We start from the raw sequence: 11,278 nt of genomic DNA on the forward strand, positions 1-11,278 counted from the left end.
TAGGAAGAAACATATAATTGATTCGAATTGTGGATTTCTGAAATATCAAAAAGTCAAGAAAATATTTCTCCTTCAAGGGAAAAGAACAATTCCTCACTATGCAAAGACAGTCCAATGGAACTCGGGGAAATGTCAGATAAGCAATTAAGAATAGTCATAGTGACAAAATGAGATGCAAGAGAAAAGAGACAACGAACTCCAAACATGCAAAAGAAAAGAGACAGTGAGCTCCAGGAGACAAGGAAGTCCTTTCACAATCTGAAAGATGTATTAGACACAATAAAAAAGAATCAAATGGAACTATTAGAGTTGAAGGCTTTAAGACACGAAATCAAAATCTCCCTTGAAAGTATTAAAAACATATTAGATAATGCAGAAAATCAAATCTCGGATGTAAAAGACAAAACCTCTGACCTAGAAAAAAATTACCGAAAAGACAAAAAATAACCAAAAAAAAAAAAAATTGAGAACAATATATGAGAAATACTAGATATTATTAAATGTCCAAACATCGGAATAATTGGAATCCTAGAAGGTGAAGAAACTAATAAGGACATTGATAATCTATTCCACAAAATCCTGGAAGAAAACTTTCCAAGTTTAGAGAAACACTGAAACATCCAGATACGAGAAATACAAAGAGGACCAGCAGTTGGCATAATGGCTATGTTGCTGGACTCCCATGTAGTTTACCGTGGTTTGAGTCCCAGACTCGGTGGCTTAAACTCACGCCAGGCACATGTGCATGCATGCCCAGGATCCCAAGAGGAGACTAGAGGAGAAGGGATTTCAGTGTGGCCATCCCCGCTGGGGAGTGATTTCTCACTTTCTGTCTCTCTTTCTCTTTCTGGCAAGTGCACATGCCCTATAGCAAACACCTCTCCAAAAAATAATAATGATAATAATAAATAAAATTAAATAAATATAAAAATTCCTTAAAAAAAATACAAAGGACCCCAAATAGAATCAACCCAAGAAGACTCTCTCCATGGCACATCATAGACAGACTGCCCAAAACCAAAGATAAAGACAAAAACCGGCAAGAAAAAAACGTCAAGTTACTTACAAACATTATCCCATCAGGCTATTATTGGATCTCTCACCAGAAGCAATGCAAGTAAGGAAAGAATGGAAAGATATATGCAAGTTAATACAGAAATAATTTCAACCATGAATACTATCTCTGGTGAGATTATCCTTCAAACAGGAAAAAAAGATAAAAACATTCTCAGATAAACAAAACCTGAAAGAATTTACCAGCACCAGATCAGCTCTTTAAGACGTCATGAAAAGAGTACTATACCAGGAAAACTAAAAAGAGATAGACAGAAATAAGAGAACAAATAACAATGAAGAAAATGGCTAACATCATGGTAGGGACAAGTCCAAAAATATTGATACTAACATGGAATGTTACTGGATTAAATTCTCCAATCAAGAGACACAGACTGGCTGAATGGATGAAAAAACAGAAACCTTCTATCTGTTGCCTACAGGAAACACAACTCATAGATCAAGACATACATAGACCAAAAAGGTATTCCATGCAAATGGAAACCAAAAAAGAGCTGGAGTAATGATCCTGATTTCAGATGAAATAGGCTTTAAGACAAAAACTGTAAGAAGAGATAAAGAAGGGCACTATATAATCGTCAAAGGGTTAATTCATCAAGAAGATATAATGTTTATTAATGTTATTAATCCAACACAGGAGTACCCAAATACGTGAAGGAAAGACGACTGCTAGATCTAAAAGGAAAGACAGACTGCAACACACTAATCATTGGGGATCTCAGCCTCTTACTATCTCCTATGGACAGATCATCTAGACAAAAAATAAGCAAAGAGATACAGAATCTAAATGATATCATAATCACAAAGGCTTGACAAGACATCTACAGAACCTCCCACCCAAAAGCCATGAAATACATTTTTCTTACCTCTACATGGAACTTTTTTGAAGATTGACAACATGATAGGGTACAAAGCAAGATTTTAAAAATTCAAAGATATAGAAACCATATTCAGCATCTTTTCTGACCATTATGGAATTATACTTGATATTAATTTTAGAAAAAAAAAACATGAAAATACACAATCATATGTGATACTCCTGAATGACTTAACAACTACTGAAGAAATTAAGACTGAAATCAAGAGTCATGGAAACCAATGATAATGAGTACAAGAGTTCTCATGATCTATAGGATACAGCAAAAGCAGGCATAAGAGAAAAGCTCATAGCAATTAGTGTGCATAAGAAGAAGATGGAGGGATCAGCAGGTGGTGTGGTGGTTAAGGTGCTGGACACTCCCACATGACCGACCACAGTTCGAGTCCCGGACTTGGTGGCTTCCTTTCTCACTTTCCCTCTCTCTTTCTCTGGGTCTCTCTCTGGCCAAATTAAAAAAATAAATGAATGAATAAATCAAATTAAATAAATAATTCTTAAAAAAAAAAAGAAGAAGAAGAAGATGGAAAGATGGCAAATGAACAACCTAACATTGTGCCTCAGGGAATTGATAAAAGAATAACAAAAAAATAAAATCCTAAGAGAAAATATATAATAACGATTCAAGCAGAAATAAATGAAACAGTAAATTAACTATACAGAAAATAAAATCAAAAGCTGGTTCTTTGAAAAGATAAGCAAGATTGACACACCATCAGCTAGACTAATTAAGAAGAGAGAAAGGAACCAGATAAATCAAACTCACAATAAAGCAGGCATTATTAAAGCAGACATAAGAGAAATACAAAACGTTAGAGGATACTATGAGTGACTGACTATACAAACAAGAAAACCTGAATGAGATGGACAAATTCCTGGACATACATAATCTACCAAGGTGAATCAGGAGGACACAAGTGTGAATAGACCCATTACAAGCAATGAGATTGAATTAGTAATAAATAACCACCCTACAAAGAAAAGCACTGGTCCTGATGGCCTCACTTCTGAATTCCATAAAACTTTTAAAGAGGAGTTAACTCTCATTCTACTCAAGTTATTTCTAAAGATCCAAAGGTAAAAAACCCTTTCAAATTCATTTTATGAAGCCTCCATCACCCTCATCCCCAAAGCAGACAAGGGCAGACAAGGAAGGAAAACTACAGACCAATATCTCTGATAAATATGGACACAAAATTTCTCAACAAGATACTAGCAAATCATATCCAACAACATATAAAAGATTATACATTAAGAACAGGTAGGCTTGGGACCAGTAGTTAGCATAATGGCTATGTCGCTGGACTCCCACGTAGTCGACCGCAGTTCGCGTCCCGGACCCGGCGGCTTAAACTCACGCCAGGCGCATGTGCGTGCGTGCCCAAGATCCCAGGAGGAGAATGGAGGAGAAGAGATTGTGGCGTGGCCATCCCCCCTGGGGGGTGATTTCTCACTTTCTGTCTCTCTCTGTCTGGCGAGCGCATGCACCCTATAGCAAAAAAAAATACCTCTCCAAAAAAAAAAAAAAGAACAGGTAGGCTTATTTATTAAAGCATTAGTCACAATTGCTAAGACATGGAACCAACCCAAATGTCCATAAACAGATGAATGGATTGAAAAAGTGTGGCACATATACTCTATGGAATACTACTTAGCCATTAAAAAAGAAAACAAGACCCTGGCAATTGATAGAAAGTGGATGATGAAATGGAAGATTTACTGCTTATTGAAGTAAGCCAGGCTATGAAAGAGAGACATTGTATGTCTCTACTTAATATATACTGACTGCATTCTATGGTGGGAACTCAAAGATTAGAGGTTATAAAAGCATGGAAAATGGTTATGGATACTGGAGACAGTATGGGAAGAAGGTGAGAGATGGAGGAGAATGTGAGAGAAAAAAATTGAGAAAAGTAGAGAGGCAAGACATTTACGGGGCACAGAAATAGATGATTATCTATTGATAAAAACATCTATAGTATCTTAAACAGGACTGGTGTGAAGTGTTTTCATGTTGGGTAAATTTACTTTACAAGCTATGTGATGTATAGTGATTGAATATATAAAATAAATTAAAACTTAAAAAAGATGGGGACTGAGACTTAGTGTCTAATATTACCTGATATTCTGTAAATAGTAAAGTATTTGGGGGGAAAAATAGTAAAGTATTTGGATTTAAACATGATTTTGATTCCAAAGTTCATGCCCTTTTCAATACCCCATCTTGTCTACATAACAAAATATGGATGGTGTTTAAATTGATTACTCATTAAAAATGGATTGATCAGAAGTAACTCACATATGTTATTTAGTAATCCTCTTTTGCTAGTGTGTTGTGATTTTAGACTTTGTTACAAGGATGTAAGGGACCACAGAATTTCAGCTATGTAGTCATCACTATGGACCCTTAAATTTCCAAGACTAGGATTAATATGTCTGAAAAAAAAAAAAAATTCTAATGTGGCCTGTCACTACCCATAGTGGTTTCCTGGCCTGGTTTTATCTAAGTCCCTCTGAGATGGTAGCCTCCTTTAGTTCCAAACTGTTTGATAACTTGCCTTTTTATGTTGTTTTGTTTTGTTTTAGAGGATTTTGCCTTAAGGCACATGTGCTTGTCAGAGAGACAGAGACAGTGCAAGGCAAAGTAAGAAATCATCCCCTAGGGAGCTGGCCACACCACAATCCCGGCTTCTTCCAGGATCTTGGGCACACACACACACACACAAATGCCTGATGTGAGTTTTAAGCCACAGAGCCCGGTACTCAAACTATGGTCTGCCATTTAGTAGTGCTCTTTTGTTAGTGTGTTGTGAGATTGTGTAGTGGGAGTCCAGCAACGTAACTACTATGCCATCTGCTTGCCCCAATAAATTGCCTTTAATTTGGGCTGCATTGCTGAGGTCAAACTAGCAGGTTTCACTGAGTATATATGATGGAAGCCATCGAAACTTTTTTCAGAAAAGTCTCTCTTGGGGGGCCCAGCAGGTGGCGTGGTGGTTAAGGGGGCTGGACTCCCACATAGTCAACCATGGTTTGAGTCCTAGACCTAGCTGCTTGCTTTCTCACTTTACCTCTCTCTTCCCTCTCTCTCATCAAATTTAAATAAATAAATAAATAAAATAAAGTAAAATAAAATAATTATTTTTTTCTTTTTTGGAGAGGTTTTTGCTATAGGGCACATGCGCTCACCAGAAGAAAGACAGAGGCAGAGAGATAGAAAGCAAGAAATCACCCCCCAGGTGGGATGGCCACACCACAATCCCTTCTCCTTCATTCTCCTCTCGGGATCTTGGGCACTCACGCACATGTGCCCATGTGAGTTTAAGCCACCGGGTCTGGGACTTGAACCGCAGTCAGCTACATGGGAGTTCAGCGACATAGCCATTACACTAACTGCTGGTCCCAAATAAAATAATTCTTAAAAAAAAAAAAGTGTCTCTTGGGACTACTTCTTTTACATGGGGATCGTTAGTGAAACAGCATTTTAAAACTACATCATCTCCTGGGACCAGTAGATAGTGTAATGGTTATGTCGCTGGACTCCCACATGGCCAACAGTGGTTTCAGTCCTAAACCTGGTGACTTGAAACTTGCACCAGGCACATGTGCATGTGTGCCCAGAATCCTGAGAGGAAAGTGGAGGATAAGGAACCATCTCCGGTGAGCCCACAGGGCCTTATAGCAAAATTCTCTCTCTCTAAAAAGGAAAGGGAAAGGGAAAAGGAAAGGAAAAGGAAAAGAAGAGGAAAAGGAAAAGGAAAGGAAACAGCTGTAAAACACTCAAACTGTGGTGCCCACCAGAGTTCTGCCCTTACACAATACCAGCAACAGTTAACATAATAGCAATACTGGGGCCAGCAGGTGGCATGGTGGTTAAGGTTCTGGATTCCCACATGGCCAACAGTGGTTCAAGTCCCAGACCTGGCAGCTTGCATTCTCACTCTCCCTCTCTCTCTCTCTCTGTCCCTCTCTGATCAAATTGAAGAATAATAATTAATTAAAATAAATAATTCTAAGTATGTGTTTATCATATATTTATAAAATTATATAAATAATTTTGTATATTTATAAATATGTTTATAAATTCTAAATGTATTACTTTATACTTATAAACATATATTATATATTTGTAAAATCAAATAATTATATGAATATAGATGTGTGTATATATGTGTATTATATATATGTATGTGTATGTGTATGTGTATGTGTGTGTATACACACATACACATACACATATATAAAATAGTGGTACTAAGGACATTCCTCCCAAATACATAGATGTGTGTTTTAAAACTGTTGATCCCATCAGACTAATAGCAAACCTCTTGTCAGAAACAATGTAAGGCAAGAATGGGAAAATATATTCAAATATATTCACTTAACAAGTGGAAAAACAATTTCAACCAGGAATACTATACCTGTCAAGATTATCTTTCATATGGGAAGAAAAGACAAGAACATTCTCAGGTTAATAAACTCTGAAAGAATTTACCAACAGCAGACCAGCTCTCCAAAAAGTTCTAAAGGGAGTTCTATACCAGGACAACTACAGACAGACACACAGAAATAAGAATTCAAAAACAACTAAGAAAACGACCAACTTAATGGTAGGGACAAGCCTGGAGTTGAATGTTATATTCCAGAATTTAAATGGAAAAATTGAACCGCAACAGAAGATAAAGTACATGAAACTGAGCTGGTGAAACAGAATCTTACAACTTTTGACTAAAACATTACTGATTTTCTTCTATGCTTTCTTTTCCAGATTTCAGGATTTTTGTCTTCTCTTGAACTGTCAATAGGATTCTGTTTAAGTAGTAGGTACATGAACCTAACTTGTTTCCTGGTTTTAAGTCTTAAGCAAAATTCTCTTAACATTTTTTTAAATTTTGATTTATTAAAACTAAAACTGCTTTTCTTGAAATTAAAAAATATATTTAAAAAGACCTATTTAATGACCACAGTAAGATATATAGCCTCAACTAGGTGCTACTTTATATTATATTCATTCTACTCAGATTTTCATGCCTAAAGTCAGTCATGTGTTCATAGATGTGTATATCTCAGCTCAACTTGCTATTGAAAGTAGTTATATTAATTAAAATATTTTGTGAATCAATAAAATGGGCGGGGGCGGGGAAGAATGGAAAGAAACTATAGATACCAGAGACAGTGTGGGAGGAGAGTGGGAAATGACAGAGTGAGAAATGGGGAGGGGGGATAGGGTGGGAAACGATAGAGTGAGAAATAGGAGGGAAATATGAAACAAGAAATGGAAATTTATTTGTTGGCAATAACATGTATGATTATTACACTAAACAGTGTATTCTGGATGGGAAATCCCTTTTTGTATGCTGTGATGATGCTCAGTGAATGAATGTAAAATAAATAAATTAAAAATAAATTTTAAAGGGCTGGCAGGTAGTGTGATGGTTAAAGGTGCTGGACTCTCACATGGTCGACCACGGTTTGAGTCCCAGACCTGGCAGTTTGCTTTCCCACTTTCCCTTTCTCTCCAGTTCTCGCTCTCACTCTCTTGTTGCTTTCAAGCAACAAGAAAGATCCATGGAAACACTGAACCACAATGAATGGTAAAGAGTGTTACCTAAGAAAATGAGATTCAAAGAGGCTTAGGGATTGCACTCAATCTCCCAACTAAATAATGGCGGAACGTAGACTCTCTGGGCTCTGAGCGTGGTGTTCTCTATATTTGAAAATTCCCATCAGTGCCTAGAGCTGGCCTGGATGGTTTTTTGTAGTCCAAGTGTCTGCTTAGAAGCAATCTCTTCTTTGTTTTTCCTCATTGCTATGTGCATCCTTCAGACAATCTCATAGCTTCACAACATTTGGCCACCCACCATACAAGAATAACTTCCTTTTTGCCATTGGCTGTTAGCACATAAGAATTGCTAATCCTTTCTAAACTGCTAGGTGAACCTCAAATTCTCATGGGGCTCATATTTCCTCCAGAGGGCTCATTACATAAAGGGATGCTCTTTCTGTGGAATTCTTTCCTGATTATTCTTCACTGGAACAGCTCAGTATGAAAAATGACGACCATGCCTAACTTCATCCTCCTAATGTCCATCCTGTAGTCTTAAAGTAAGATCACCATTAGGATTTTTCCAACCTTCTGTATCACGATGAAGAAGGGAAGGAGTGGGATTTACTGGACACTGAGAGGAAGATTCCTGTAACACTCGCATAAAAAGGTAATGTGGGAAAGCCAAAGCAAGCAAAAGGATTTAAAACCAGCTGGAATGCAGCCAGGAAAGAAGTTAACACCCTAGGCTTTCCATGAACTTTTCTACCATGAGTCCTAAGCCAGAGTATCCCTCATGATAAGATATTATTGGAAACCTGGTTTCAAACTCACTGGAAAGATGAGACAAGGAATGCCTAAGAGGGAAGATTTTACTTAGATTAATTAATTAATGACCACATTTCAACAACTTGAGCTTATTTTGTGGGTGTAAATGTATGAGTAATACTCAAAACCACAAACATAGAAGCAATAAAAGAGCCTGGGTTTAAAGTTCTACTTTCAGAATTATCCTGATTTTCCTCTGAGCAACTGGGGAGATGAAAATAAAGAAACCAGCAGGAAAACTCATAAATCTGACTGTGGAAGGAGAGGGTCACTTTCTTTTGGGAGAGAAGGTACTTTCTCCAGGTCCAGTAGGAACTGCTTTCTGTGATGTGCTGGGAAGTGAAACCAGAGCAGAAAGGCCTTTTCCAAGGAGTGTCTATTATTGTCCACTTCTCCTTTTGGCTCAGCTGGACATTACCACAACCCTGGCCCATGGGAGCTCCACACTTCATTCTTAAGCAGAATCACACCACCAAGGTACCTACCACCCAAAAAGCCTTCTAACTAGAAATAAACACTCAGGTCCCAGCTGAATTCCCAACTTGTGTTGACTAAGACTCTGGAGGAGGAAGGAGAGGAGAACATGCAAAAATTTCAGTGTTCTTGGTCAGTTATTTGGCTATGAGTTAACAATTTCTTTCCTCTAGAATTCTGACTTTCTCCTTTTTTTTTTTTTTACTTTTTTTATGTTTTGTAAATTTTAAATTTATTTATTTTACATTCATTCACTGTACATCATTACAGCATTCAAACATGAGTTTTTCCATCCAGAATACACTGTATATTGGCTCAATCAAGGATATTACCATACATATTATTGACAACAAATAATTTTCCATTTCCTGTTTTTTATATATTTTGCTTTTTATTGTTTTTTCCCCTTGACTCCTTCCCTCTCACCCCCTGCTATTTCCCACCCTCCTCCCACACTGTCTGACTTTCTCCTTGTTATGCGTTGAGCTGTATCCACCCCCTACCCAACTTATATGTTAAAGTTCATACTACAAGAAACTCAGAATGTGACCTTATTTGGAGATAGGATCCTTGTAGACCAAACTGAGGTCAAAGTAGGGTGGGCTCCTAATCCAATATGACCAGTGCCCTTATTAAAAAAAGCGATTTGGACACTGACACTCACAAAGGGAAGAGGAGGCAAAGACACACAGGAGGTTGACAGTCATGTGATGACAGAGGCGGAAGTTAGAGTGATGCATCTGTAAGCCAAGAAGCACCAAGGACTGCCAGCAAACTCCAGAGCTAGAAGAGACAAGGAAGGATTCTCTCCTGGAGATTTAAGATCGAGTATGGTCCTGCTGACACCTCAATTTCAGATTTTTAGTCTCCATCCAGAACAGTGAAACAATAAATTTCTTTTGTTTTAAGTTGCCCAGTTTGTGGTATTTTGTTATAGCAACACAGAAAAATGAAAACCACGGTCAATCACTAAACTTTGTCTAACGATCTGTCAGCAAACACATTTGTTAAAGAATTGGAAACTATCACTTTGAAAAATATTTGTTATTCACTTTCTCCATTTCTGAAATTCTAATAAAGGATTTACCCAAAATTCTCAAATACCTATGAATTTTACCTTTTACTCTTTTTTAGCTCCTACTATAGCTAAAGTTAGATAAAACTAGTACAAAATCAACCCTAAATGTTGAAAATTAAACATTTTAATGTTCTCCTCCCCACTGGTTATAATAAGGGATAATTCTTTAAAGAGTATGATCATAACTCTAATACATATATAAAAAGTTAACACATCAAAAATTGCATTTAAGTCCGGTGGTGATGACCTCCCCACGAGAACATGCCTCTTGCAAAGGACCTCCTTCATCCCTCTTCTGAAGAGGAGAAGAGGAAACACAAGAAGCAGCACCTGGTGCAGAGCCTACATTCCTACTTCATGGATGTGACGTGCCCAGGATGCTATAAAATCACCAAAGTCATTAGCCAGGCACAGACGGTAGTTTTGTACATTGGCTGCGCCACTGTCCTCTGCCAGCCTACAGAAGGAAAAGCGAGGCTTACAGGAGGATGTTCCTTCAGGAGGAAGCAGCACTAAAAGCATCCTGACTCAAGATGAGTGGGAAACCATCCCAATAAACACATTTTGGATGTGTAAAATTAAAAAAATGCATTTAACTGATTGAGGCAATTAGTAATACATATATAAAAAATAACTGTTTCAAAAGATAATTCTAATAGGGACCAGCAGTTGGTGTACCGGCTATGTCGCTGAACTTCCATGTAGCCGACCGCAGTTCGAGTCCCAGACCGGGTGACTTAAACTCACGCCAGACGCATGTGCGTGCATGCTCAAGATCCTGAGAGGAGAATGGAGAAGGGATTGCGGCGTGGCCATCCCCCCTGAGGGGTGGTTTCTCGCTTTCTATTTGTCTGTCTTTCTGGTGAGCACACTAGCCCTATAGCAAAAACCTCTCCAAAAAAAAAAAAAAAGATATACTTGTTTTGGTTTTTTTTGTTTATGGCCAACAGTGGTTCAAGTCCCAGACCTGGCAGCTTGCATTCTCACTCTCCCTCTCTCTCTCTCTCTGTCCCTCTCTGATCAAATTGAAGAATAATAATTAATTAAAATAAATAATTCTAAGTATGTGTTTATCATATATTTATAAAATTATATAAATAATTTTGTATATTTATAAATATGTTTATAAATTCTAAATGTATTACTTTATACTTATAAACCTATATTATATATTTGTAAAATCAAATAATTATATGAATATAGATGTATGTATATATGTGTATTATATATATGTATGTGTATGTGTATGTGTATGTGTGTGTATACACACATACACATACACATATATAAAATAGTGGTACTAAGGACATTCCTCCCAAATACATAGATGTGTGTTTTAAAACTGTTGATCCCATCAGACTAATAGCAAACCTCTTGTCAGAAACAATGTAAGGCAAGAATG

The sequence above is a fragment of the Tupaia chinensis genome, unplaced genomic scaffold (assembly GCF_000334495.1).
Source record: "Tupaia chinensis unplaced genomic scaffold, TupChi_1.0 Scaffold000086_1, whole genome shotgun sequence".
NCBI classification, from domain to species: Eukaryota; Metazoa; Chordata; class Mammalia; order Scandentia; family Tupaiidae; genus Tupaia; species Tupaia belangeri.